A 7,129-nucleotide genomic window follows, 5' to 3' on the forward strand; every position below is an offset into this window, starting at 1 on the left:
TAATTAATATATATCTGTTCTCATAAAATAAAAATATTATTGATATACCATCATATGCCCAATGATTAAATGTAAATGCACATAACATGGATGATGAGAAAATGCAGGCGTTACACGGGTAGTAAGGCTCGGCCGCCTTTGAGATGGTCTCCCAGGCCTTGTCAAAAGAAACCCCTGTGTTGTATAATGAACTTTGAAATCATCTGACTCCATGGTCGCCTGGTCATAAAGGCCAAGTGCAACACCAAACTAGGGAATACTCATCATGCAAATATGTCCCCCTAACCGAAATAAAATGGCCTCTAGCTAAGATCAGTTCCTATCTATGTCTGAAGAGAGAAAGTGGAGGCGAACTCAAGAGAGAGCTCCCTGTAACTGGACTCCACAATGCCAAAGAAGGCCTCAAAAGGTTAAATCTGAAGTAACTCTCGAACCTCAGTAGCTAGGCTAACTGTCTCTGATGCCTGCCACTCGATGCATCTCCTAGAGCCTAACTGCCTGTCCGTAGCTGCTGGTAACGAGCCTTGTGAGTAGGGCTCTAAAACTATAAAAGTCTATATCGTGCAGGAGCTGGAGCTTTAGGGACAGGTGGTCGAGGTGTGGCTGCAGGTGGTGCAGGCTGGTCAAGCAGGTCTGAACGCCTTCTCTTGGAGACACCCACCTTCCGGAGTCTCTCACGCCGCTCAGCCATATACTTGCATGGAAGTTTATCAAACTCTTGCCAAAATAATAATTCTTGCACCAAAGAGACAATTATTACAATAACAGCAACAATTTAACAGCTTGGGGTTGTATCCCGTGATGCCTTCGAAAGCCGTGACCATTTATTCTTTATCTTTCAACATGGGCTTGACTCTGGCCGTTCTGAGGAGCACGGCCTGGTGTTGTAGCCCGTGATGGCCACAGAAACCGTAGTGAAACGGGGTGTTTCCGGGCTTTCCTTTGCCATCTCGAGTCACCTTGCTCCCTACCTGTATTTGACACATATACGCACGTAATTAGATCATAAAACAAGTAAATATGGTCAAACGGAAGAATCCGTCCTCTCCGATTACATAAGTCCGAATAAAATTAAAAACCCTAATTACTGTTAAGCAACTATAATAAAGTCAAAGGAAAATAATGAAACAATCACAACTAATAAAAAACATGAAAGTATAATCCAAGTCGAATGTACAAAAGTGCTTATTTATTTATTTATTTTGCAGAGTCTTAAGCTTGACTCATTCGGATCACCCTTCCTGTGCATACAAAGCCAGGTCAACTCGTTGCTCACTATCCAATGAGTTACAATGGTATCGCTTTAGCCGATGGCCGTTCACTTTGAAGTCTCCCTTCTTTGGATGATGCAACTCTACCACTCCATATGGAAACACTTGTCCGATCTGAAATGGTCCAGACCAATGAGTCTACAGCTTTTCGGGAAACAGACGAAAGGCGAGAGTTATAAAGCAACACTCGATCCCCAACCTGAAACTCCTTAGGCTCACGAATCCTTTGATCATGCCATTTCTTAATCCTTGCTTTGTACTCAGCTGCCACTGTCGCTACTCATCTAGCTCACTCAGCTGCCACTGTCGCTCCTTACCTGCAGAATCAATATCAAAGTTACAAATTCTAAGGGCCTAAAGTGCCCTATGCTCTAACTCAACAGGCAAATGACATGACTTTCCATAAACAAGGCGATAGGGCGTAAAACCTATAGATGTCCTAAAAGCAGTCCTAAACGCCCATAATGCATCATCTAACTTAAGAGTCCAGTCCTTCCTACTGGTACTAACGGTTCTCTCTAAAATACGTTTCATACCCCTATTAGTTACCTCAACCTGCCCACTAGTTTGGGGGTGATAGGGAGTAGAGAATCGATGAGTAACTCCGTACCGCTTAAGTACTTTCTCTAATTAGGCGTTGCAGAAATGTGTTCCTCTATCACTAATAAGCACCCTAGGTATGCCAAACCTAGCAAACAATCGCTTAAGGAACACATGAGACAACCACTGGCATCATCGTTGGCTACTGAGCAGGCTTGAGCCACTTAGAGAAATATTCAACAGCAACCAGAATGTACTTATTACCATATGAAGAGGGAAAGGGTCCCATGAAGTCGATGCCCTAAACATCAAAAATCTCAATGACTTGCACACCAGTTTGGGGCATCTTATCACGAGAAGAGATATTACCTGCGCGCTGGCAAGGGTCATAAACCTGAACAAATTTCCATGCGTCTTGGAAGAGCGTAGGCCAATAGAATCCTCCCTCTAGCACCTTCCTCGCTGTATGGTTTGCTGCTTGATGACCTCTAGTGGGTCCCTCATGGCAGTGCTTCAATATTTGGAGAGTCTCTTCGCCATATACACAACGACGAATCACCTGATCTGCACATACTTTAAACAAAAAGGGATCTTCCCAAATGTAGTATTTCAAATCGGCGAAGAATTTCTTCTTTTGCTGATAAGTCATACCCTTTGGTAGAACCCTAGCAACCAAATAGTTAGCATAATCTGAAAACCAGGAAGTATCAGTGTATACCTGAGTGACATATAAATGTTCTTATGGAAATCGATCGTCTATGGCCGTCTCATCAAGTGCATCCAAGTGAGGATTTTCCAATCTCAATAAATGGTCCGCTGCTAGATTCTCTGCGCCCTTCTTATCCTTGATCTCGACATCAAATTCCTGTAACAAAAGAATCCACCGAATCAATCTCGGTTTCGCATCATTTTTCAGGAATAAGTACCTCAACGCCGAGTGGTCCGTGAAGACGATGGTTTTGGAGAGAACGAGGTATGATCTAAACTTGTCGAAGGCGTAAACAACAACCAACAACTCCTTCTCTGTGGTGGTGTAGTGTTCTTGGGCTCCTGTCAAAGTCTTGCTAGCGTAGTAAATGGGTTGGAACTTTTTTTCAATCCTCTGTCCAAGCACAGCTCCAACTGCATAATCACTAGCATCGCACATCAGTTCAAAGGCGGCTCCCAATCGGGAGAAACCATGATTGGAGTACAGTTAGAAGTTTCTTAAGTAACTCAAAAGCGCCAAGCATGCATCATCAAAAATAAAAGGTACATCTTTAACTAACAATTGAGTGAGAGGCCTAGCAATCTTAGAAAATCTCTAATAAATCTCCTATAAAACCTGCATGGCCCGGAAAACTCCTATGACCTTAACGGAACTAGGAGGAGGTAGCTTAGATATTACTTCTACCTTAGCTCTATCCACCTCCATCCTAGCCTGAGAGATCTTATGCCCTAAAACAATCCCTTCTCTCACCATGAAATGGCATTTTTCCTAGTTTAGTACCAAGTTAGCCTCAATACACCTAGCTAACATGCGCTCAAGGTTTGCCAAACAAAGAGAGAAAGAATTACCAAAAACAGAGAAGTCATCCATAAATACCTCCATAGACTCCTCAATCATGTCCTCAAAAATAGCCATCATGGACCGCTGAAATATAGCCGGTGCATTGCACAGTCCAAATGGCATCCGTCTATAAGCGAACATCCCATAAGGGCAGGTGGAGGTAGTCTTCTCTTGGTCCTCAGGTGAAATAGGAATCTGAAAGTAACCTGAAAAGCCATCAAGAAAATAATAAAACATATGACCTGCTAAACATTCAATCATCTGATCAATGAAAGGAAGAGGGAAATGATCCTTCCGAGTTGCATCATTAAGCCTATGGTAATCAATGCAAACTCGGAAGCCTGTTACCGTCCGAGTCGGGATCAACTCATCCTTCTCATTCCTTACCACTGTCATGCCTCCTTTCTTAGGTACAACCTGCACAGGACTCACCCACGAACTGTCAGAAATGGGATATATCAAACCTGCATCAAGAAGTTTAATTACCTCCTTCGTTACCACTTCTTTCATGTTTGGATTGAGTCGTCTTTGAGGCTGAACAACTAGCCTAAAACTGTCCTCCAATGAAATCTTATGAGAGAAGAAACTTGGATTTATGCCTGGGATATCGGCTATCTTGAAAGCAAAGGCCTTCTTGTACTTCCTTAGAACTTCCAACAGCATGGCTTGTTCTTCAGGAGTTAGATCGGCTGCTATGATTACTGGTAAGCGCTTCTCTTCATCTAGGAAGGCATAAACCAAGTGGCTCAGTAACTCCTTCAGTTCTAAGACTGGTGGGTCCTCGAATGAAGTCTTTACCTTCTGCACCCCAGACCTGTCAAGAAAAAGATAGGGATCAGTTGACAAGCTCGGCTCAGAAGCCAATAAAATAGCGAGTTACTCCAACACTTGCTCGTTGGACAACTCCTCCTCATCCTCAGCTAATGCTACTTGCAAAGGGTCAAAACATAAAATTTCTTGCAAATGGGACTCAACCACATCATCAATCACATCAATAGAATATACAGTATTATCATAGTCTAGTGACTGTCTCATGGAAGTGGCTAGGTCAAAGGTAATGGTCTCATTATCAACTCTGAGCTTAAGCTTTCCATCGCTTACATCGATAACAGCCCTCAATGTAGCTAGGAAAGGCCTACCCAAGATAAGAGGCACAGTGCTTTCACCCTCCATATCCATTACCATAAAATCTACAAGAAAGATAAATTTATCTACCTTTACAAGTACATCTTCAACAATACCTCTAGGAATTTTAACAGTCCTATCTGCTAACTGAACACTCATCCTAGTAGGCTTAGGTTCATGCAACCCTAATTTGGCAAATAAACTAGTGGGCATTAAGTTAATACTAGCTCCTAAATCAGCCAATGCACCACTAATTGATAAATCACCAATCATACAAGGGATAGCTGAACACTCCTCATTAAGCACCACCTAACCAAGATCCTCCAACTTCCTCTTGTTGCTCAAAATCTCCTTCAAAAACTTGGCGTACTTCGGCATCTGTGAAATTGCCTCAACAAAAGGTAAGTTAATTTTCAGCTGCTTAAATAAGTCAAGAAACTTACTATATTGCTTGTCCACCTTATCTTGCCTTAACCTTGCAGGATATGGGCAAAATTTTGCTCCTCATACGAATCTTTTGCTGTCTTCTTTCTTTCTCTCATTCTCTACCACCTCAAGGTCCGGGTCCTTCCTTAGCTGGCTCGACCTGCACAATTGTATTATCCTTATCAACTAAAGGTGAAGAACCAATCAATTTCTTACCTGAACGCAAGGTGATAGCCTTGCAATGCTCCCTCGGGTTTGACTCTGTAGTGCTAGGGAGCGATCCTCAAGGTCTCTCCGAAAGCATCTTAGAAATTTGGCCAATTTGAGTCTCCAAGTTCGAATCGAGGCCTGCTTGATTCCTAAGTGCACTATCGGTCACTGGAATCTCATTTCCGTGAGCGTCACAAACTTCATCATAAGCTCCTCTAAATTTGACTTCTTTTCTTGTGGAGGAGGATCTTGTGCGAGCCCGGTGGTTGTTGCTATGGTACATTGATGAAGTCTTTGAAAACTGGCGGACCCTAGGCATTATTGTTCCTCCAATCGAAATTGGGATGATTGCACCATCCAGGGTTGTATGTATTCTTTGTAAGGGTTATTCTGCTGCCTTGGGGCATTCCCATATAATCAACTGTTCAACATCGGAAGACAGAATTAGATGGAAAAGTAGTAGAGGATGAAGCAAACATACCTCCCGTGATGCGATTCGCCTTTGTAATGCGGGCCACCAAACTTCATGATCCAACGTTCATTGCATGAGCCGGCATCCGGAGTTGGTCGATCTTCTTGGCTAGAAGCTCCACTTGAGTACGCCAAGGCTCTTGTAGAGTCCACTTGGTTGACCACTCCCTGTCTTCCTAGTCGGCTCTAGAGGATTGCCAACGATAGTTGTTCATGGCCATTTTCTCTATCAAGTTCGAGTGCAGTCTTCTTATTTAGCGCCCTGCTGACATCCACCATCTGCCTCGTTGCAAGGTTCAACCGGCTGTAGAAGGTCTGATCCTGCATCCATACTGGCAATCCGTGATGTGGGAAGCATCTCAAAAGATCTTTAAATCTCTCCCATGCATCGTACATGCTTTCATTATCAAACTGCACAAAAGAAGATATGTCATTTCTAAGTTTAGCAGTTTTAGCGGGAGGAAAATACTTATATAAAAATCTTTCAGCCAACGCCCTCCAGGTAGTAATTGTTTGCTATGGAAGGGATTGCAACCATCTCTTAGCTCTGTCCCTTAAGGAAAATGGAAACAATCTCAACCGAATGGCGTCATCGGTTGTCCCGTTTATCTTGAATGTGTCACAAATCTCTAAAAAATTAGAGATATGTGCATTGGGATCCTCGCTGGGCAATCCTCCAAACTGCACGCTCTGCTGGATCATATGGATCACGTTGGCTTTTATTTCAAAATTGTTGGCCGCTACAGCAGGTCTGACTATACTAGTTTTCGTCCCATCCAAAGATGGTCGAGCAAACTCGTACATCGTCCTCTAATCCTCATCGGCCTGGGGGTTGAGGTTCTCCATCGCGTCAGTTCCTTGAACTTGAACTGTAACTCCGTCCTCCTCCTCAACTGCCTGCAAACGTCGTCTCAATAATTTGAGAGAGCGCTCCGGGTCAGATAAGGGTGTTATGGGATCAGGGTTAGAGCTCCTGGTCATATACTACCTGAAACCGACAACCAAACAACCACCAATCAATCAAAAATAATAAAATAAATAAAAGAAAAAAAACATAAAGAATAAATGAATAAACAAATAATGACTAAATTAACACAAAAACAATTCACTCTAGTTCACCGTTACTAAGTTCCCCGGCAGCGGCGCCAAAAACTTGATGGGCTCTTTATGCAACCTACACCTAAGGCAGTGAACCTACCGATGTAGCCTAGCACTAGTGAGTATCAAGGTTGTATCCCTAGAGATCGGGTGAACCTAGAGTTACTACTGTTTGCTATGTTATCTAGTCTGAAATAGGGTGTGAAAGTTCTAACGTACCAGCTAATGGTTATGAGTGCAAATAAGTAAATGAAGGACAACGAACAATCAAAAGACAATTGCAAAGAGAGAAACAAACCCAAAAGGGAGCCTAAGTGATGGAATTCTAAAGATGGATTTTATGGATTGTCGATCTTGCTTACCCGTGCCTAAATCCTAAATTGAATCCCGGTTCCTCTCTCGAGCTTACCGAATTCCTAAACCTGCACTAACCTAATGG

At 42.9% G+C, this 7,129-nt stretch overlaps 1 non-coding gene across 1 annotated transcript; it reads left to right on the forward strand.

Moving 5' to 3' along the window:
- The first annotated feature begins 5,929 nt into the window (after positions 1–5,929).
- Positions 5,930–6,036, forward strand: LOC112536007. Its single transcript, XR_003080074.2, has one exon. It is a non-coding gene; the product is annotated as a small nucleolar RNA R71 (small nucleolar RNA).
- Positions 6,037–7,129: the final 1,093 nt, after the last annotated feature.

This window comes from Ricinus communis, chromosome 1 (assembly GCF_019578655.1).
Source record: "Ricinus communis isolate WT05 ecotype wild-type chromosome 1, ASM1957865v1, whole genome shotgun sequence".
Lineage (NCBI taxonomy): Eukaryota > Viridiplantae > Streptophyta > Magnoliopsida > Malpighiales > Euphorbiaceae > Ricinus > Ricinus communis.